This window comes from Bos mutus, chromosome X, assembly GCF_027580195.1.
Source record: "Bos mutus isolate GX-2022 chromosome X, NWIPB_WYAK_1.1, whole genome shotgun sequence".
Lineage (NCBI taxonomy): Eukaryota > Metazoa > Chordata > Mammalia > Artiodactyla > Bovidae > Bos > Bos mutus.
This window is the reverse complement of record NC_091646.1, coordinates 35229934-35253361: the sequence shown is the minus strand read 5'-3', so window position 1 is coordinate 35253361 and position 23428 is coordinate 35229934.

The following is a 23428-nucleotide window of genomic DNA, read 5'->3' as shown; positions in this document are numbered from 1 at the left end:
TGAATGCAGAGTCCAAAGAATAGCAAGGAGAGATAAGAAAGCTTTCTTCAGTGATCAATGCAAAGAAATAGAGTATGACAATAGAATGGGAAAGACTAGAGATCTATTCAAGAAAATTAGAGATACCAAGGGAACATTTCATGAAAAGATGGGCTCAATAAAGGACAGAAATGGTATGGGCATAACAGAAGGAGAATAAATTAAGTAAAGGTGGCAAGAATACATAGAACTGTACAAAACAAGATCTTCATGACCCAGATAATCATTATGGTGTGATCACTCACCTAGAGCCAGACATCCTGGAATGTGAAGTCAAGTGGGCCTTAGGAAGCATTACTATGAGCAAAGCTAGGGGAGGTGATGGAATTCCAGTTGAGCTATTTCAAATCCTGAAAGATGATGCTGTGAAAGTGCTTCACTCAACCTGCCAGCAGATTTGGAAAACTCAGCAGTGGCCACAGGACTGGAAAAGTTCAGTTTCCAGTTCAATCCCAAAGAAAGGCAATGCCAAAGAATGCTCAAACTACCGGACAATTGCACTCATCTCACACGCTAGCAAAGTAATGCTCAAAATTCTCCAAGCCAGGCTTCAATAATATATGAACCATGAACTTCCAGATGCCCAAGCTGTTTTTAGAAAAGGCAGAGGAACCAGAGATCAAATTGTCAACATCCGTTGGATCATAGATAAAACAAGAGAGTTCCAGAAAAACATCTCCTTCCGCTTTATTGACTATGCCAAAGCCATTGACTGTGTGGATCACAATAAACTGTGGAAAACTATTCAAGAGATGGAAATACCAGACCACCTGACCTGCCTCTTGAGAAATCTGTATGAAGTCAGGAAGCAACAGGTAGAACTGGAAATGGAACAACAGACTGGTTCCAAATCTGGAAAGGAGTACGTCAAGGCTGTATATTGTCATCCTGCTGATTTAACTTATATGCAGAGTACATCATGAGAAACGCTGGGTTGGAAGAAGCAAAACGTGGAATCAAGATTGCCGGGAGAAATATCAATAACCTCAGATATGCAGATGATACCACCCTTATGGCAGAAAGTGAAGAAGAACTAAAGAGCCTCTTGATGACAGTGAAAGTGGAAAGTGAAAATGTTGGCTTAAAGCTTTGTTCAGAAAACAAAGATCATGGCATATGGTCCCATCACTTCATGACAAATAGATGGAGAAACAGCGGAAACTGTGGCTGACTTTATTTTGGGTGGCTCTAGAATCACTGCAGATGGTGACTGCAGCTATGAAATTAAAAGACGCTTACTCCTAGCAAGAAACGTTATGACCAACCTAGATAGCATAGTCAAAAACAGAGACATTACTTTGCCAACAAAGGTGTATCTACTCAAGGCTATGGTTTTTCCAGTAGTCATGTATGGATGTGAGAGTTGGACTACAAAGAAAGCTAAGTGCTGAAGAATTGATGCTTTTGAACTGTGGTGTTGGAGAAGACTCTTGAGAGGTCCTTGGACTGTAAGGAGAATCAACCAGTCCATCCTAAAGAGGATCCATCCTGAATGATCATTGGAAGGACTGATGTTGAAGCTGAAACTCCAATACTGTTGCTACCTGATGCAAAGAGCTGACTCATTAGAAAGACCCTGACACTGGCAAAGATTGAAGGCAGGAGTAGAAGGGGACAACAGAGGATGAGATGGTTGGATGGCATCACCAACTCAATGGACATGAGTTTGGGTAAACTCCAGGAGTTGGTGATGGACAGAGAGGCCTGGTGTGCTGCAATCCATGGGCTTGCAAAGAGTCAGACATGACTGAGCGACTGAACTGAACTTAACTGAGGTGAGGACATGGCATAGAGTTGGCACAGATGCCTGGACCATGGGAGCCTTACTAGAGCTCAGTGTGCCAAGAATCTGGTAGCCATCGGCACAGGTGATATGGTCCTAATGGGAGCCTCCAGCAGCAGGCATAGGAGGGCCAGCTTTGGTAAGATTATCTGCAATGCCCAGTGGCAGGCCTGCAAGGGGCAACTCTGGTTGGGCCTTCTCTATTGCTTGGTGGCAAGTGCCTGAGTATGAAGAGAAAGAAGTAAGAGTAGTGGCTCCACCCCTGCATGTGACTCAGCAGTAGTACCCTGTTTCCATGGCAGTCTAGGTTTCCTCCAGAGGTGTTTTATTTTACAGATTTCCTCCCTCCCATTTCCTCAGGGTATCTCCCAATGTTAACAGCAGTCCTTGTCCCAGGATTGCTCTCCAATCCCCATGCTCTTGGTCCCAGCAACTGTGTGCACTGTTGGATAAACATCCCAGTCTAGGGCACTAGGGCTGTGGCATGGATTGTCTGTGTTTATCCTTGTATCCAATCATAGACTGGCTGCTTCACCCTTCTCCAACAACCTCAACTGGTTCCCTTCTGTGCCAACCGATTTGCCTGTAGGTGAGAGGGCTTCCTCAAGTGTGGAAATCTTTCCCCTGCCTTAGATCTTCCACCCCAGGGTGCAGTTCCAGTCCGGCTTCCTTTCCTCCCCCTTCTCCCTTCTTTCCTACCTCCTTTCTTCCCCCTTCTCCTTCTTTCTTTGTTTTACCCATTCATGAATTCTTATACTCCTTTCTGGTGATCAAGGTCTTCTGCTAGTGTTCAGTCAGTGTTTTGTGAGAACTGTTGCATCTGTAGATGTATTCTTGATGCATCCAAGGAGAGAGATGCACCCCATGTCCACTTTTTCCTCTGTCATCTTGGAAATGCTCTTTCTTTTTCAACTGAATCAAAATTCTATACTATTACATTTTTTTATCTCTCTATCCTACGTGCACACGAAAAATAAACAATTTTGTCCATCCTAATGCTAGTCCACTAAGGAGGTAAAAGAAAACATAACTCTCAAGAGGTTGATTATTTTATGACCTGTATGTATAAATTCTAAAACCAGGAAACCTGTTTTTAATTCAATGTAATATTCATACACAAAGTCACTTTTCTAAAGAAATGCTTCAGTTCAGTTCAGTTCAGTTGCTCAGTCGTGTCCAACTCTCTGTGACCCCATGAAACAGCACGCCAGGCCTCCCTGTCCATAACCTCTCCCAGAGTTCACTCAAACTCACATTCATCGAGTCGGTGATGCCATCCAGCCATCCCATCCTCTGTCATCCCCTTTTCCTCCTGCCCCCAATCCTTCCCAATATCAGAGTCTTTCCCAGTGAGTCAACTCTTTTCATGAGGTGGCCAAAGTACTGGAGTTTCAGCTTTAGCATCATTCCTTCCAAAGAACACCCAGGGCTGATCTCCTTTAGAATGGACTGGTAGGATCTCCTTGCAGTCCAAGGGACTCTCAAGAGTCTTCTCCAACACCACAGTTCAAAAGCATCAGTTCTTCGGCACTCAGCTTTCTTCACAGTCCAACTCTCACATCCATATGTGATCACTGGAAAAACCATGGCCTTGACTAGACGGACCTTTGTTGGAAAAGTAATGTCTCTGCTTTTGAATATGTAATCTAGGTTGGTCATAACTTTCCTTCCAAGGAGTAAGCGTCTTTTAATTTCATGGCTGCAATTACCATCTGCAGTGATTTTGGAGCCCCCCAAAATAAAGTCTGACACTGTTTCCACTGTTTCCCTATCTATTTCCCATGAAGTGATGGGACCAGAGGCCATGATCTTCGTTTTCTGAATGTTGAGCTTTAAGCCAACTTTTTCACTCTCCTCTTTCACTTTCATCAAGAGGCTTTTGAGTTCCTCTTCACTTTCTGCCATAAGGGTGGTGTCATCTGCATATCTGAGGTTATTGATATTTCTCCTGGCAATCTTGATTCCAGCTTGTGCTTCTTCCAGCCCAGCGTTTCTCATGATGTACTCTGCACATAAGTTAAATAAGCAGGGTGACAATATATAGCCTTGACGTACTCCTTTTCCTATTTGGAACCAGTCTGTTGTTCCATGTCCAGTTCTAACTGTTGCTTCCTGACCTGCAAGAGGCAGGTCAGATGGTCTGGTATTCCCATCTCTTGAAGAATTTTCCACAGTTTATTGTGGTCCACACAGTCAATGGCTTTGGCATAGTCAATAAAGCAGAAATAGATGTTTTTCTGGAACTCTCTTGCTTTTTTGATGATCCAGCAGATGTTGGCAATTTGATCTCTGGTTCCTCTGCCTTTTCTAAAACCATCTTGAACATCTGCTCTTTATTTAATTGCAAAAAGGTTTAGGTAAAGACAACCTTATTGTGAAGTGATGGTAGAACAAAAATATTTATAGAATTTCATATACATCGAAAAATTTAAAAAAGATCATCACATCCTGTCTTAAGGCTTTTAATAAGGCCTATATAGTAGGAATGTTGTTACAAAGAAAGGTTCAGGATAAAAATTTCTTAGAGCTAATTGTAAGCTCTATTACGCATTAGGAGTTTAACTTTAGACAAATTATTTTAAAGCCTCAGGTTTTTTATTTCATTTTTGAAAAGAGGATGATAAAAACCAACTTGTAGAGATGTTATGAGAACTAGGTGAGATTATTCACATTGCTAAATTCTTTTCATGATAGATTTAAGTGCATGTGCTCAGTCACTTCAGTCGTGTTCAACTCTATGTTCATAGTGTTCAACACTAGTGTTCAACACTATGGCAAAGAGTGTAGCAAAGCCCCTTAGGCTCCTCTGTCCATGGGATTTTCTCAGCAAGAATACTGAAGTGGGTTGCCATGCCCTCTTCCAGGTGTTCTTCCAAACCCAGGAATAGAAACTGCATCTCCTGCATCTCCTGAATTGCAGGCAGATTCTGTACCACTGAGCCCCCATGAAAGCCTGGTTTAATGCATGGCAAATGGCAAACCATCACTATAAAAATTATGTATGTTTATTTCTTTCAGTCCCACTCTAGAATGGCAACGTTTTTTGTACTTCTGGTTCTAATCCTGAGAGAGTATTTTCCCATTTATAAGTATTTTGTCTGTATAGGAATAACTCTTTCAGTCAAGATATATCTTGGCTTGCTGGACAATCCATAGATGACTCATCTGAGGGTACAGTTCTCTACTGCTGAGAGAATAGTCTCATGATGTGAAAATTGCTTCCTAGGCATCAGGGACTTGAAATGGTAGCACTCCCATAAAATAGAGTTGTGGGAATAGTAGACAAGAACTGATGGCATGACCTAATATAATTACACTTTTTTTTTTTTCAAGTAGTGGGCATGTATAATATATAATCTTCCAAAATCAGAGAGAATAATAAAAGGGGGAATGTTGAGAACAAAACGTGGCCTTTTAGAGAAGCAATGAATAGATTAAGAAGCTGTATGAAACAGAAAGAATTTATATGATATTTTAAAAAAGAGTGGGTCCTTCATGTATATTGCAAAGCTTCTTGAATGTCAAAGTAAAACATCTGAAAAAAGATTTCCAATTAATGATTTTGTTTAATTCCAATTGTATATCAATATTTTTCTCCCAATTTTATATTATCCATGAGCAAGTAAACAACTAATATTTGATTGTATAGTAGTCAACATTCTCAATTTTTTTACAGAGGAATCAGTTAACTGTTTCAATTATTACTTCATTTTCTTTTTTTTATTATTTTATTTTTTAACTTTACAATATTGTATTGGTTTTGCTATATGTCAACATGATCCACCACAGGTATACACGTGTTCTCCATCCTGAACCTTCCTCCCTCCTCCCTCCGCGTACCATCAAGTATTTCTATATTTCACTATTCATGAATACTTAAATGGCTGCCCATAGATTATCTGAATTATGTTGGAAATCATGTAAAATTAGTTAAATTGAAGAGTATTTAAAAGAAATAGGAAAGGAAGTTAAGAAGAACCAGAGTTTAAAAGTATATAATGATATAAATTTTATGTTTATACTTTTAACCTGGTAAATACAAACAGTAGGTCATATTGTTTCAAAAGAAATTATTATTTTTTGACCAAAATACATAAATCAGGAGGGTAAGAGAAACAATTTTTTATTATTTTCAAAATATCTACCAGTCAGATTAAGACTAGAGAACTCTCCCTTTCTTATATAGTTAGAATGTAAAAATTACACAGTGTAAAATACTTTATACAAGATAGTTTTAGTTGTTTCCCAGAGAGTATCTACTGTGTAGTTCCAAGAGGTTCCTTCTCTCATTTTCCTCCTTAGGTAAAAAAAAAAAAAAAAAAAGATAGAAGAATAAATAATATTTTCCAAATACAAAGTGCTTAGATAAGGGTCAATCTAAATATATAAATCCCTGATTACAAAGTCCACTAGCAGTCTTTGCTGTTGCTGCTGCTGCTGCTGCTAAGTCGCTTCAGTCATGCCCAACTCTATGTGACCCCGTAGATGGCAGCCCACCAGGCTCCCCTGTCCCTGGGATTCTCCAGGCAAGAACACTGGAGTGGGTTGCCATTTCCTTCTCCAATGCATGAAAGTAAAAAGTGAAAGTGAATTCACTCAGTCGCATCCGACTCTTAGCGACCCCATGGACTACAGCCTATCAGGCTCCTCCATCCATGGGATTTTCCAGGCAAGAGTATTGGAGTCTTTAGAATATGAATAATAGATCAGAGCACCAAGTATCTTTAAGAATCTTTATATGTGACAAACATGGTATACTGGTATTAGAATCACAAATTATTGAGTCAAAGGTTCTGTACCTTATTTTTTTTCCCAGTATCCTAGAGTTATTATTTTGTGTGTGTGTGTGACTATATAATCCATGGGGTATACAATCCATGGAATTCTCTAGGCCAGAGTACTGGAGTGGGTGGCCTTTCCCTTTTCTAGGGGATCTTCCCAATGCAGGGACTAAGCCCATGTCTCCCACATTGCAGACAGATTCTTTACCAGCTGAGCAATCAGGGAAGCCAGGAGTTAGTTTCTGTTTTATAAGTTTGATAATTTGCTCTCCTCTCTTACATCTTTGTAAAAGGTTTTAAATTAGTTTGCATTTGCAAAGCAATTGCGTGTCAATTCAGTTAGTCTTTCACTTAAACTGAAAAACTGAATCCAAGAAAGTTAAAATAGTGAGTCATTTTTCCTTTTGAGCTAAAAGAACTATTACTACCACAGTGATTAATAAGACATCTGTATTAAATAGGATTATAGTAACCCTAATCCTTGCCTAATTGCTTTTACTTTTTCTCAATAAAAACACTTTTATAGAAAGATATTTTCTTATTGTAATCAGGAAGGTGAGGTGATATCAAAAGTATCTTTATCATTGCATTAAATTGGGTTAACAAAGTGACAGCACGACAAAGGCGCATAGTGTCATACTTGTCCATGTCATTCTTAATATTTTACTCTTCCATCTCTGTTTTATGAAGTATGTTTTCCTTTGAAATATTTCTGTGGCTTTTTAAATGCTACTTTTATGTTTAATTTATATTGTTTCATTCAGCCATTACTAGAAGTCTCGTCAATGCTATTTACCTCTCATAATTGATTCAATATTCAAACAAGCTGCAATTCAAAATGTTGCTCTGTAGTCTCTTTTAATTAGTTCTGTATACTCACAACAGCTTCTTAGTCTGCTTTCTTTTTTCCTTTCTTTTCTTTTTTTTTTTTTTTTTTGCTCTTATTTTGTAGTCTGTCCATTCATGTAAAAAATATTGTATCAATTCACCCATTTTTATTGCAATTGTTACAACTTGGAATGTGTCATTTTCCATCTAATAATTAAAATAAAAGCATGAATCACTTAATAGTAGGAATTATAAGAATATGTTCTTCTAATAGAAGATTTCTGTGAATAAGGAAGGGGAAAAAAGGAGGGAGTATCTTCCTATAGCATATTTCTTAAGTAATATATTTCTCCAAAAATGATAGAGAAAAACAGATCAGAATGGTGTAAAATGTACTAATAGGGTAATACAATAAAATTTCCACGTGAAATTTGTATCAATTTGAACTGCTGAATTAAAAAATGAAGTCACAAATTAGTTCTCAATTGGACCAAAGCTGTCATTTAGCTTAAAACAGCAATACAAATGTTTCAGCCAGCAAAGTAAGTTGACAGCTGCTTAGTAAATACAAGAATCATTACTTGAGTCAACCTACAGAACATTTTCCTAAATATGTATGTGGGGTTCCCTGGTGGCGCTTGTGGTAAAGAATCCATCTACCAATTCAGGAGATGCAAGAGAGAGATCTTCCCCTGGGTGGGGAAGATCCCATGGAGTATTGAAATACCAACTCACTCCAGTATTCATGCCTGGAAAATTCCATGGGCAGAGGAGCCTGGTGGGCTACAGTCTATGGAATCGCAAAGAGTCAGACATGACTGAGTGACTGAGAATATATGTACTTAGTCAAAGGATGAAAGTCTTTCATATAGATTTTGAAAGGATATTATAAATTCCAAAGTCTTCAGTGCTACATAGAGATTTTAAATCAGCTTTACCTTGTTTAAAATATGTACAAGTGTGCATGTGTAATACAGGGCTTTAGGTACCCAGTGCTAGAATTATACTGAGGACTTCCTTGGTGGCGCAGATGGTAAAGCATCTGCCTACAATGCGGGAGACCTGGGTTCAATCCCTGGGTTGGGAAGATCCCCTGGAGAAGTGCCAGGAGCCAGCAAAGGAGTCCCCACCCATGACAAGGTCATGTGGGAGAGTTCTGGTGGGCAAGGCGAGCCAGAACTCGAGGGGTGCCCCTCTGGGCCTGCCTGAACCTCTACCCCCAAACCAGAGTCTGTCTGTTTTACTGCTTCATGACTTTCACCAACTCTTCTGTCAGTCACGGGGGGCTATCCCCAGCCACCTTTTCTCCAAAGGAAATCAACTTAGAGCTCTAGCTATTTAGCCTCCTGGGCATAATAGGAGTGTTTCAATCCAAACCCCTCAGATGGCTCTCTAACTTGCCTGACAGGTTTACCCGGACTCCTACAGCTATGCATTGTTTATAGTCTCCCAACCGCGAGAGGCATGGGAAGCTTAAGATATTCAAATAGTATAGAGCCTCTCAGAGAGTTAGAAATTGTTAGAACTAGTAGAAGATTTCATTGTTGAGCCAGTGCTTGCTACCAAGTTTCCACATCCCCTGTATTGTATCCTTGGAAGTGTATTAATTAATATAGTTGGTACATAGAAAAAATAAGTAGTGGCCTTGGTGCTAACAACTTTAGACCCTTAAGGTAATAAATTCTTTCCTTGTTGTAAACCCACTGCACCTCTGCCCTATAGGAATGCAACTTTATATAACATCTTTGGAGGATGGTGCCAAACTTTAAAATAATTACTCTTAGAGAAAATAAGTCTTATGGTTGACAAACCTTTATCAGAGTCATAAAATGTTAACAGGCTTTCTGGCCAGAAGATGATGTAAATCACCTAAACCATTTATATACGATAAGTTTGCAGAAAAGAAAGCCTGGTCTTGATAAGGATCAAGGACTGCTGACTTTGCATGATTTCACACCCCCTATTATCCTCTATGCACAACTTAAGGTATATAAGCTCCCTTTGAAAATAAACCTACAGGCCTTGCTCAAAGCTTGGTCTCCCTGTGTCGTTCTTTCTTGTTTCTTTTTCCTGCTTTTCTTTTCACCCAAAAACAATGTATTTCAGCTTTTTCTCAAGCGCACAAGGAACACTCTCCAGTATAGATCACATTCTGGGCCACAGAAATAACACTGGTAAATTTTTTTTTTAATTGATATTATTTCAAGCATCTTTTCTGATTACAATGCAGTAAGATTAGATATGAACTACAGGGGGAAAAAAGTATTAGAAAACCCCACAAATATATGAAGGCTAAACAATATTCTTCTGAATAACCAGCAGTTCACTGAAGAAATAAAAAAGGAAATCTATATATGCATAGAAACAACTGATAATGAAAACAGAGCAACCCCAAAGCTATGGGATTCAGTAAAAGCAATGATGAAAGAGGAGTTCATAGTAATACAAGTATATCACAAGGAACAAGAGAAATATCAAATAAACAGCCTAAATTTACACCTAAATCAACTAGAAAAAGAAGAAGAAGAACAATAACAACAACAAAAACAAAGTTAGTAGAAGGAAAGAAATAATAAAAATCAGAGCAGAAATAAACGAAAAAGGAATGAAAAAGACAATAACAAGATCAATAAAACTAAAAAGTTGTTCTTTGAGAAGATAAACAAAATAGACAGTTGGCTAGACTTATTAAGAAAAAAAGGGAGAAGACTCAAATCAATAAAATCAGAAATGAAAATGGAGAAATCACAACAGACAACAGATAAATACAAAGGATCATAAGAGACTACTATGAGTATCTGTATGTCAATAAACTGGACAAAGTGGAAGAAATGGACAAATTCTTTGAAAAGCACAACCTTCCAAAACTGAAACTGAAAGAAATAAAAAATTTGAACAGACCAATAAGCAGCAAGAAATCAAAACTGTAATTAAAAATCTTCTAAAGAAAAAAAGCCCAAGACCAGATGGGTTCACAAGTGAATTCTACAAAGAATTTAAATAAGAGCTAACACCTATCCTATGCAAACTCTTCCAGAAAAATTGCAGAGGAAGGAAAACTCCCAAATTCTACAAGACCACCATCAACCTGGTAACAAAGGCAAAGCTGCCACAAAAAAAGAAAACTACAGGCCAATATCACTGATGAATATATATGCAAATATCCTCAACAAAATTCTAGCAAACAGAATCCAACAGCATATTAAAAAGATCAGACATCATGATCAAGTGGGCTTTATTCCAGTGATGCAAGGATTCTTCAATACTCACAAATCAATCAACGTGATATACCATATTTAAAAATTGAAAGAGAAAACCATGTGATAGTCTCAATAGGTGAAGAGAAAGCCTTTCACAAAATTCGACACCCATTTATGATAAAAGAAAAACTCCAGAAAGTAGGCATAGAAGGAACATAACTCAACATAATAAAAGCCATATACAACAAACCCACAACAAACATTATCCTCAATGGCAAAAAATTGAAAATATTTTCTCTAAAATCAGGAATAAGACAAGGGTGCCTACTGTCACCACTGCTAGCCAACATACTTTTGGAAGTCTTAGCCACAGCAATCAGAAAAGAAAAAGATATAAAAGGAATCCAGATTGGAAAAGAAGAAGTAAAACCCTCACTGTTTGCAAATGACATAATTCTCTACATAGAAAACCCTAAAGATGCCACCAGAAGATCACTAAAGCTAATCAATGAATATAGGAAATTCACAGGATATAAAATTAATACACAGAAATATCTTTCATTCCTATGAACTAACAATGATATATCAGAAAGAAAACTTAAAGAAGCAATACTATTCACCATTCCAGCAAAAATAATAGAATAAATATTTTATTCTTTTTGTTGCAATGGTGAATGGGATTGCTTCTATTTGCCTAAAGAGACAAAAGACCTATATACAGAAAATTATAAAACACTGATGAAATAAATCAAAGATGGCACAAATAGAAGGGAAAATAAACCACTCATGTTCTTGAATTGAAAGAATCAATATAGTGAAAATGACTATACTATACAAAGCTATGTATAGATTCAATGCAATTCCTACCAAACTACCAATGGTATTTTGCACAGAAATAGAAAAAATAATTTCATAATTTGTATGGAAATGAAAATGACCCTAAATATCCAAAGCAATCTTGAGAAAAATGAATGGAACTGAATTAAACAACCTTCTTGACTTCAGGTTATACAACAAAGCTACAGTCATCAAGACAGTACAGTACTGGCACAAAGCCAAAAATATAAATCAATGGAACAAAATAGAAAACACAGAGGTATATCCACAAACCTATGGACACCTTATCTTTTACAAAGAAAGGAAAAGATATACAACCAAGAAAGGAGTTTTTCCAATAAGTGGTGCTAGGAAAACTGGTCAACTATGTGTAAAAGAATGACAGTAGAACACTTTCTAACACCATCACAAAAAGAAATTCAAAATGGATTGAAGACCTAAATGTAAGACCACAAACTGCAAAACTCTTTGAGAAAACATAAGAATTACCCTTTCTGAATTAAATCACAGTAATATCCTCTGTGACTCACCTCCTAGAGTAATGGAAATAAAACAAAAATAAGCAAATGGGACCTAATTAAAGTTAAACGCTTTTACATAATGAAGGAAACTATCAGCTCAGTTCAGTCGCTCAGTCGTGTCCAACTCTTTTCCCCCCCATGAATTGCAGCACGACAGGCCTCCCTCTCCATCACCAACTACTGGAGTTTACACAAACTCATGTCCATCGAGTCGGTGATGCCACCCAGCCATCTCATCCTCTGTGGTCCCCTTCTCCTCCTGCCATCAATCCCTCCCAGCATCATCGTCTTTTCCAATGAGTCAACTCTTCACATGAGGTGGACAAAGTACTGGATTTCAGCTTTAGCATCAGTCCTTCCAATGAACACCCAGGACTGGATGGACTGGTTGGATCTTCTTGAGATCCAAGGGACTCTCAAGAGTCTTCTCCCACACCACAGTTCAAAAGCATCAATTATTTGGCGTTCAGCTTTCTTCACAGTCCAACTCTCACATCTATTCATGACCACTGGAAAAACCATAGCCTTTACTAGATGGACCTTTATTGGCAAAGTAATCTCTTCTTTTTAATGTGCTATCTAGATTGGTCATAACTTTCCTTCCAAGGAGTAAGCGTTTTTTAATTTCATGGCTGCAGTCACCATCTGCAGGGTTTTTGGAGCCCAAAAAATATAGTCTGACACTGTTTCCACTGTTTCCCCATCTATTTCCCATGAAGTGATGGGACCAGAGGCCATGATCTTCGTTTTCTGAATGTTGAGCTTTAAGCCAACTTTTTCACTTTCCTCTTTCACTTTCATCGAGTGGCTTTTTAGTTCCTCTTCACTTTCTGCTATAAGGGTGGTGTCATCTGCATATCTGAGGTTATTGATATTTCTCCCGGCAATCTTGATTCCAGCTTGTGCTTCTTCCAGCCCAGTGTTTCTCATGATGTACTCTGCATATAATTTAAATAAGCAGGGTGACAATATACAGCCTTGACATACTCCTTTTCCTATTTGGAACCAATCTGTTGTTCCATGTCCATTTCTACCTGGTGCTTCCTGAGCTGCATACAGGTTTCTCAAGAGGCAGGTCAGGTGGTCTGGTATTCCCATCTCTTTCAGAATTTTCCACAGTTTATTGTGATCCACAGTCAAAGGCTTTGGCATAGTCAATAAAGCAGAAATAGATGTTTTTTTCTGGAACTCTTTTGCTTTTTCGATGATCCAGCGGATGTCGGCAATTTGATCTCTGGTTCCTCTGCCTTTTCTAAAACCAGCTTGAACATCTGGAAGTTCAAGGTTCACATATTGCTGAAACCTGGCTTGGAGAATTTTGAGCATTACTTTACTAACGTGTGAGATGAATGCAATTGTGCAGTAGTTTGAGCATTCTTTGGCATTGTCCTTCTTTGGAATTGGAATGAAAACTGACCTTTTCCAGTCCTGTGGCCACTGCTGAGTTTTCCAAATTTGCTGGCATATTGAGTGCAGCACTTTAACAGCATCATCTTTCACAATTTAAATAGCTCAACTGGAATTCCATCACCTCCACTAGCCTTGTTTGTAGTAATTCTTCCTAAGGCCCACTTGACCTCGTACTCCAAGATGTCTGTCTCTAGATGAATGATCACACCATCGTGGTTATCTGGGTCATTAAGGCTTCTTTTGTACAGTTCTTCTTTGTATTCTTGCCACCTCTTCTTAATATCTTCTTGCTTCTGTTATATCCATACCTTTTCTGTGCTTTACTGTGTCCATGTTTGCATGAAATGTTCCCTTTGTATCTCTAATTTTCTTAAAGAGATCTCTAATCTTTACTATTCTATTGTTTTCCTCTGTTTCTACTCATTGTTCTCTTTAAAAAACTTTTTTATCTCTCCTTCCTATTCTTTGGAACTCTGCATTCAGATGGGTATATCTTTCCTTTTCTCCTTTGCCTTTTCCTTCTCTTCTTTTCTCAGGTATTTGTAAGGCCTCCTCCAACATCCATTTTGCCTTCTTCTCCTTGGGGATGTCTTTCATCACAATTTCCTATACAATGTTACAAACCTCCATCCATAGTTTTTCAGTCACTCTAACAGATATAATCCGTTGAATCTGTTTGTCAATTCCAGTGTATAATCATAAACGTTTTGTTTTAGGTCATATTTGAATGCCCCAGTGGTTTACCTTCTTCTTTCAATTGAAGTCTGAATTTTGCAATAAGGAGTTCATGATCTGAGCCACAGTCAGCTCCCGGTCTTGTTTCTGCTGACTGTATAGAGCTTCTCAAGCTTTGGCTGCAAATATTACTATCAATCTGTTTTTGCTATTGACCATCTGGTGATGTCCATGTGTAGAATCATCTCTTGTATTGTTGAATGAGGGTGTTTTCCATGACCAGTGCATTCATTGGCAAAACTCTGTTAGCCTTTGCCCGGCTTCATTTTGTACTCCAAGGCCAATCTTGCCTGTTACTCCAGGTATCTCTTGACTTCCTATTTTTGCATTCCAGTCCCCTATGATGAAAAGGACATCTTTTTTTTTTTTTTTCCGTATTAGTTATAGAAGGTATTGCAGGTCTTCATAGAATTGTTCAACTTCAGCTTCTTCAGCGTTAGTGATGGTGGCATAGACTTGGATTATTGTGATATTGAATAGTTTGCCTTGGAAGAAACCAGAAATAATTTCATCATTTTTGAGATTGCACCCAAGTACTGCATTTCGAACTCTTTTGTTGACTACAACAATCCTTTTATTCTAAAGGATTCTTGCTCACAGTAGTAGACATAATTTTCATCTGAATTAAATTCTCCCTGTCGCTTCCATTTTAGTTCACTGATTCCTAAAATGTTGATGTTCACTCTTGCCATCTCTAGATTGGCCACTTTCAATTTACCTTGATTTGTTGACCTAATATCCCAGGCTCTTATGCAATAGTGTTCTTTACAGCATCAGACTTTACTTTCACACCCACAATTGGGTGTCATTTCTCCTTTGGCTCGGCCTCTTCATTCCTTCTGTAGCTATTTCTCTGCTCTTCTCCAGTAGCATATTGGACACCTACTGACCTGGGGGATTCATCTTTCAGTGTCATATCTTTTTGTCTTTTCATACTGTTCATGAGATTCTCAGGGCAAGATCACTGAAGTGGTTTGTCATTCCACTCTGGAGTGGACTACATTTTGTCAGAACTCTCCACCATGACCCATCTGCCTTCGGTGGCCCTTACCTGGCAGGCTCATAGTTTCATTAACTTACACAAATCTGTGATTCATGAGATCATTTTGGTTAGTTTCCTGTTATTGTGGTTTTCATTCTCTCTGCCTTCTGATTGATGAGGATAAGAGACTTTAATAAGCTTCCTGATGGGAAGGACTGGCTATGGGAAAACTGGGTCTTTCTCTGGTGGGCAATGCCATGGTCAGTAGATCTTTAATTTAGTTTTCTGCTGGTGGGTGGGTCTATGTTCCCGCCTATAGTTTGGCCTATAGATAAATACTTTAAGGTATGAGGCACAATACCATAAGATTTTAGACCAAAGCTCATCCTCTGAGGGGAACCACTTTCCTTTTGAGAAACAGCTTTTAGCTTGTTACTGGGCAATAGTAAAGATGGAACCACAAGCTACAACGTTTCCTAGCTATCATGCTACCTGTGATACCTACAATAGAGTAGATGTTATCTAACCCACATGTAACATTGGGTATGCATTGCAACATTATGTAATAAAATGGATGTGGTATACATGATATTGTGCTTAGGTGGGCTCTGAAGGCACACGAAAGTTATTTAAAGTAGTAGTCCAGATGTTCATCTTCCCCAGCCATGATATATTATCTTTATACTATATTAAGATATTAAGATAATACTATATTATATTTCCTAGATTATGCCTGTGGCCTCATAGAGAGTTTACTACAATTAATTCACTGAACAGTCAAAATCTCAGGCCTAGTTTATAAATGATTCTGCATTATAGGCAGGTGCAACCTGAAAGTGCAAATCTATACAATACTACAGTGTTTTTCTGGACATCCCTGAGATAGAGAGTGGTGAAAGGATACCCTCCCAATGGGCAGAACTTCAAGCAATGTACTTAGTTGTTTATTGCGCTTGGAAGGATAAATGATAAGATATGCAATTACATATTGATTCAAGCTCTGTGACCAGTGGTTTCTGTGGATGGTTATTGATTATGCAATGGACATGATGGGAATATTGGTGAGAAGGGTGTCTGGAAAAAGATATATGGATATATTTTTCTGAATGGACAGAAAGTGTGAAGGTATTTATATTACAGTTGAATATTTAACAAATAGTGACCTCAGAAGAAGAGGGTTTTAATAATCAAGTGGATAGCATGACTGGTTCTGTAATACCAGTCAGCCCCTTTCCTCAACCACCCTTGTTATCATCCAATGATATCATGAACAAAGTGTCCATGGTGATTTGGATAAAAGTTATGCCTCAGTTGAGCAACATGGACTTCCACTCACCAAGGCTGACCTAACTACGGCCACTTTTGAATGCTTATCTACTAGCAACAGGGACCTACACTGAACCTTTAATTATAGAACCATTCCTAGGTTAATATGCTATCTGGTTACAGATTTATTAAATTGAACCTCTTCCATAATAAAAGGAGTAGTGTTTTTTTTCTTACTGGAATAGATATTTACACTGGATTTAGTTTTGCTTCCATGAAGGTAATGTTTCTGCCAAAACTACTATCAGTGCACTTGTATATGACCTTATCTGTGCATGTGTGCTCAGTTGATCAGTTGTGTTTGACTCTTTGCAACCCCATGCACTGTAGCTCACTAGGCTCCTCTGTTCATGAGATTATCCTGCCAAGAATACTTGAGAGTGTATTGCCATTTCCTCCTCTAGGGGATCTTCCTGACCCAAGGATCTGACCTGTGTCTCCTGAGTCTCCTGCATTGACAGGCAGATTCTTTATCACTGAGCTACCTGGGAAGCCCATGACCTTATCCACCATCATGCTATTCCACAGGCATTACTTCTGATAAAAGAATGCATATTACATAAAACAAAGTGTGCAATGGAGCGATTTTTATAGAATTCACTTGTCTTACCAAGTTTGCCATCATCCTAAAGGAATGGCTTGGTCGGACAGTGGAATGGCCTTTTGAAAATCCAGTTGCAGTGATATCTAAGTGGCAATGCATTGCAGACCTTCTTCAAGAAGTTGTTTATGCTCTGAATTAGTATCCAATATATGGTGTTATTTCTCACATAGCCAGTATTAGGAGCCCAGGAATTCAGAAGTGAAAATGGGAGTTCATTAGTCCCCAACATTATGCTAAACTATTCTAAAGGTCTTATTGTCAAAGAAAGAATGGTCTTAGCAGGAGAAACAATAATGAGTCCAGTGAATTGAAATTTAAGACTGCCATCTGGCCACTTTGGGCTCCTCAGACCTCTGAGTCAGAAGGAAAAAGTGTATAATTATTATGGTGACTAGGGAAATTGATCTTGATTTCCAGTGGGGAATGTACTGCTACTCTACAATGGGAATAGTGTCTGGAATAAAGGATATCCCTTAATGTGTCTCAGTATTACCATAACCTGTGATTAAAATCATTGGAAAATTGTAAGGCATAGTAATTACGACTTTGCCATAAAGAAATGAAGATTTTAGTAACCCCATTAGGTAAAGAGCCATGACCAAGTGAAGTGCTTACTGAGGGCAAAAGAATATAGAATAGGTAGTGCACAAAGGCAGTTTTACATACCTCCCATGATTACATAACTGGTTATGAAAATGAAACCTATTTTGTTGAGAAACTGTTTTTGTTGTTGTTGTTTGTTTGTTTTTAAATAAACATATTTATGTGTGTCAGTTAGTCAGTTCAGTCACTCACTCATGTCTGAAACTTTGTGACCCCATGGACTGCAACAAGACAGGCTTCCCTATCCATCACCAACTCCTGAAGCTGAAAGGTTGTTGCTGAACCACGAAAATACACCAGGATTCTTGGCCTCCAGAGAATAATTCAATCCAGGGCCAGAGATGAGGCTTGATCACTCAGAGCTTTTGTGTAATAAAATTTTATTAAATTATAAAGGAGATAGAGAAAGCTTCTGACATAGGCATCAGAAAGGGGTAGAAAGAGTACCCCCTTGCTAGTGTTAGCAAAGAAATTATACACTCTCTAATTAGTTATTACAGTGAATCAAAAGAATGTCTGGAGGTTGTAAAGACCACACTAGATCTACTCCAATAATTTATATTTTAAGGTAACAGGATTAACCAGAAGGTTTTTTCCAGAGATTGTCCTCAAACAGGATACATTATTGTTATATGATCCTAAGGAATGTAGAGGGGGGAAAAAAAGTTTGTCCTTTCTTCTTCCTTGAAAATTCCAGACCCCTCTCTCCTTGGGGACCCCTAGACTTCTTATCAACCTGTCTAGGAAATGACTCTCTCACCCCCCCCCCTTTTTTTAAGGAGAATTATGTTGCCAAGGGAAAGGGGTGTCATTTTCGTTCTGTAACTACTTCCTTCTGTTTAGGCGCATGGTCCCTAAATTGTTAAGGCAACATATTCCCCTAACCCTCATATTGAAGGTCTCTGATCCAGGGTCCCCAAGTAATAGTTGCAGGAGGCTGTGGCACTTGTAGGAGCTTGGACAACCATTTGTAACTTAAAAGCTTTTAGACGGTTAGAAAACCCCATTATACAGTTACAGACTTAAAGCAAAATAGTCATTAAACCAAGTTAAAATCAAAATGAAAAGTCACATTATGTCCATAGTTACATCAGTCCATCTTAAGGGTGTTAGATGTCATCGAATGAAGAAGAGGCATCACATGCGATTGTTGTTGAAGGTATTTGCAGACTTGGAGAAAGTCTTTTCCTCAAAGTAGAGATGTCTACCATGGGAAGCCTTCCACTGATGAAGAGGGGAGTGCTCTACAGACCCAGCAGTTAGACTGATTGTGAAATGCTGTGTAGGAGTGAGCCCAGGACAAGAAGGCATTGTCTTGAGGATCAAATGGTAGACTCAGGATTTTTGGAGTCAGCAGAAATAGGCTCACATAGATTATCAGGCCCATCTGAAAAGTACAAAGTCAGAGCACAGAAAGTAAAGACATAAAATGAACTAACTTAGTTCTGGTCAGGGTGCCACCTCTTTACTCGAGTGTGATATACCCATGAATCAATTCCTGGCACCTTGACAGCTGTGGGAGAAGAAAGAATAACCAGGTAAGGGCCTTGCCAGAGGGGTCAAATGATGGGCCCCCAGGCCCCAGTGTTTTTATGAGGACCTCGGTTCCTGGTTGAAATAGAGGCTTGCTTGACTCAGAGGCTGGATCAGGAGTCGTCTCCCGGAGTTCTGTTAATCCCTATTGAAAAGCTGAGAGCTGAGTTACCTTACTAGTTAATTCCAAGGCTTCAGGGTCTATAACAGTGTGCATAAGAAAGGCTTTCCATAAACACATTTAAAGGGGGACAGTCCCTCCTTTTTTTAATATCTTTTTAATTCTTCCTCAGTATATTGTGGTTTTTCTTGTTCCACAGGACTTGTCCAGATCAAAGGCGTCAGTAGTGAAGGAGTTTCATAAAGTGCCACTTTTCTGGCTTGGCAGTCAGCCAGCTGATTATCTTCAGCTACTTTACTCCCACCCCTGTTGTGTCCTTTGCAATGCATAACAGCTATTTCTTTAGGATAATATATAGCAGTTAAAAGTCTCTCAATCTCTCTGAAATGCTCAGTAGGTTCTCCTGTTGCTGTTTTAAACTGTCTCTCTTTCCATATTACAGCAAAAGCATGTAAAGTCAAATAAGCATACCTAGAATCAGTGTAGATATTTACCCGCTGCCCTTTGCTTAACTCTAGAACTTGGGTCAGAGTCACAAGCTACACTAACTGAGCACTAGTTCCCTGGGGGAGAGATCTTGCTTCTAAAATATGTTCAGCAGTCACCACAGCGTAACCTGCTTTACACTTTCCATCCCGAACAAAGGAACTGCCATCAGTAAATATTTCCATGCCAAGATTGTCTAATGGAGTATCCATTATATCTTCCCGAGACGCATAGTTTAAAGTTAGGAATTGGGAATAATCGTGATCAAGTGTTTCATTTTCCTTTTCAGGAAGGAAAGTGGCAGGATTTAAATTTCCACAGACTTTAAGCTTAGTTACTGGTCCTTCTAACAACAATGACTGATATTTAAGAAGCCTACTGTCTGTCATCCAAATATTAACCTTAGAGTTTAAGATTCCACTCACATCATGATAAGTCAGTACAGTAACGTTTCATCCATTAATTATTTTTAAAGCTTCAGGCACTAATAAAGCCACTGCCCTAATTACTCTTAGGCAGTGGGGCCACCCACGTGAAATTACATCCAATTCTCTACTTAGATAAGCAAGGGTTGCTGGTGAGGCCCTTGGGGTTGTGTCAAACTCCCAAGGCCACACCTTTTCTTTCAGTGACAAACAAATTAAATTCTGACCCTGTGGGCAAGCTCAGAGCAGGAGCTTGCAGGAGGGCAGAACCTTAAAAGCCTTTTGAGTATTTGGAGACCAAACCAGTTTGTCATGTTGGGCCTGCTGAGTTTTAGCTATAAGTTTATATAAAGGCCGGGAAGGTTCCCCATACATCGGAATCCAAATGCGACAGTAGCCTGTGATTCCCAAAAATCCTCTCAATTGTCTTAAAGTCATAGGTAGGGGATGATTTAGTATAGGTTTAATTCTCTCGGGGCCTATGGCCCTAGTCCCTTCTGATATGATTAGGCTAATCTGATACGATTAGATTTTTTACAAAGCTGAGCCTTTTCTCTTGATGCCTTGTAACCGCAGCCTGCCAGACAGTTTAAGAAATCTTCTGAGGCTCACGAATAAGCTTCCTCTGTCTCAGCACAGAGCAAAATATCATCTACATATTGTAACACCACTGCTTTGGCGCTATTAAACTTTTGCAGATCCCGTGACAAACTTTGTCCAAATAAGTGAGGACTGTCACGAAATCCCTGGGACTAAACTGTCCAGGTTAACTGAGTAGCTCTCTGTGTAGGGTCCTCAAAGGCAAACAGAAATTCACTTTCCTCTGCCAAAGGCACCGAATAAAAGGCATCTTTCAAATCAATCACTGAGAAATATTTGGCTCATTCAGGAATTTCAGACAATAAAGATTAGACACCACAGGGTGTGAAGGAACTACAGCTTCATTTATTATTTGTAAATCTTGAACTAGTCTCCATTTACCATTTGATTTCTTTACACCCAAAATAGGAGTGTTGCATGGGCTGTTACAGGGAATTAACAGTCCCTGCTCCTTTAAATTTTTGATGATGGGTTTTGACCCTTCCTTAACCTCAGGTTTCAGTGGATACTGCTTCTTATGTGGAAATAAGTGCGGGTCTTTGAGCTTGACAACTACAGGAATAGCATTTTGTGCTCGACCCACAGATTTTCCATCAGCCCCTGCTCTAGGATTTACATTTTGTTCAATTAAAGGGAGAGAAAGGGAAGGCTCTATATTCATGAAAACAGAGGCACGGACCTTGCTCAGTATATCCCTCCCCAAAAGGAGTGAGGGAAGCTCTGGCACAATCAGAAACTTGTGTGAAAATAGCACCGAATCCCAGTCACAACTGACAGAAACACTGAAGTAATACGTTTTGGCTCGTCCAGACAGTCCCATTACAGAAGCGGATCAGGAAGTAAGTGGGCCAAGGGGCTTCAGTAAGCACGGAGTAAGTTGCCCCAGTATCTAAAAGGAAATTGATGGATTGGCCCCCCACAGTTATTAATACCCAGGGTTCCTCAGGTGTAATTAGGACAGGAGCTTGTGTGGGTACCCCCGGGCACCTTCAGTCCTGATTGTCTTGAGAGTCAGACCCCTGAAACCTATCCCTCTGGGGGCAGTCTCTCTGCCAGTGTGGTCTTTTGCAGTCCGGACATGGAGCTGGGGGCAGCTAAGATGCCTGAGGGCGATCGTGCTTCAGATGCCCCCCCCCCCCCACTCCACGCCTTTCCACAGTAATAGCAAGCCCATCCATTTTCACCTGGGACCCTCTGGGCATTTTTCTCAGGCTGTTTAAGAATGGTTTTCATAGCCATTGTGAGGGCTTCCACCTGTTTCTTTGTCCTTTTCTGCCTTTCTTTCTTTTCCTCATATTCCCTACTATAATAGACTATCTGAGCCAGTTGTAACAGAGTATGTAAAGACCGATTTGGTCCATATGCCCATTTTAATAGCTTACAGCAGATATCTGGAGCCGGCTGAATGAGGAATCTATCCTTTAAGATCACTTTTCCCTCTTCACTTTCAAGATCAATCTCAGTGAATCTGCGAAGGGCTTCTCTCAGTCTATCTAGGAATTTACCAGGAGCTTCCTTCTCCTCCTGTTCTGTTTGCCACTTTGCCATAGTTTAAAGGGTTAGAACGCACCTGCCTGAGTCCTTCAAGAATACATCTGACAAAATGACTCTGATCCCATCTTCCTTTAGCTGTGTTGTAGTCCCAGTCTGGTTCTGTAGTTAGGACTGCCTGATTCCCAGTGGGGAGGGCAGTTATCTTGTCCTCCCTCTTCTCTACTGCTTCATTACCAAACCATTCATCTTAATAAGCAACTACTTTTCCCAAAACTTGAGTCTTTGAGTCAGAGGTCAGCGTTTGTCCCAAGATATACATCACATCTTTCCAAGTAAGGTCATAAAGCAGAGTAACACCTTTAAAAGCTCTAATATATTTTTCTGGGTCCTCTAAATAGTCTCCCAGATCCACCTTGATTTTTTCTTTTGTATTTCTTGATAATAAAAAGGCTTATTAACTCTCATAGACTGATTATTTCTCCCAGAGAGTGCTTCATGAAGAGGCAAAAGCTTGTGTGGCTGTTCCTTGGTCTCTCTGGCTGCTCTGTGTATATGATCCCAGGGACAGATTAGACAAACCTGCTTTTCTTTATCTCTTTGTCTCCTGTCCTTCATCTCATCTAGCAAAGTAGGAGGATAGGCGGGAGCTGAGGGAGTCACACCCAAATCTATACCCTTAGGAAATAAGTCTGGCGTATTTTGTGGAGAGAAAAAAGGCAACACATATACTACTCCTACCCATTTTCCTTGTTTTCTACAGAACCAGTCTAATTGTAAAACAGTATTGTACTTAAGAGATGCTCCAACTGGCCACCATTCACTGTCCTCCAGTGGGTACCCCGGCCATGCAGTATCACATAGGAAGACCAGGTGTGTCTTCTTTAAGCCCTGGGGATCAAATCTATCCCAGTTTTTCAGGGTACAGTTCAAAGGAGTGAGGCTGAAATTGTTAGCTCCCATCTAGAGGAGCTATCCACGTTGAAGGTCAGGAAAGACGGTGGTGAGGAGATAACCCTTGTCCAAGGTAAGGAGACAATGGCTGCGCTTAGCTGGAGCAGCCGTGATAAGATATCCCACGTCCAAGGTAAGAGAAACCCAAGTAAGATGGTAGGTGTTGCAA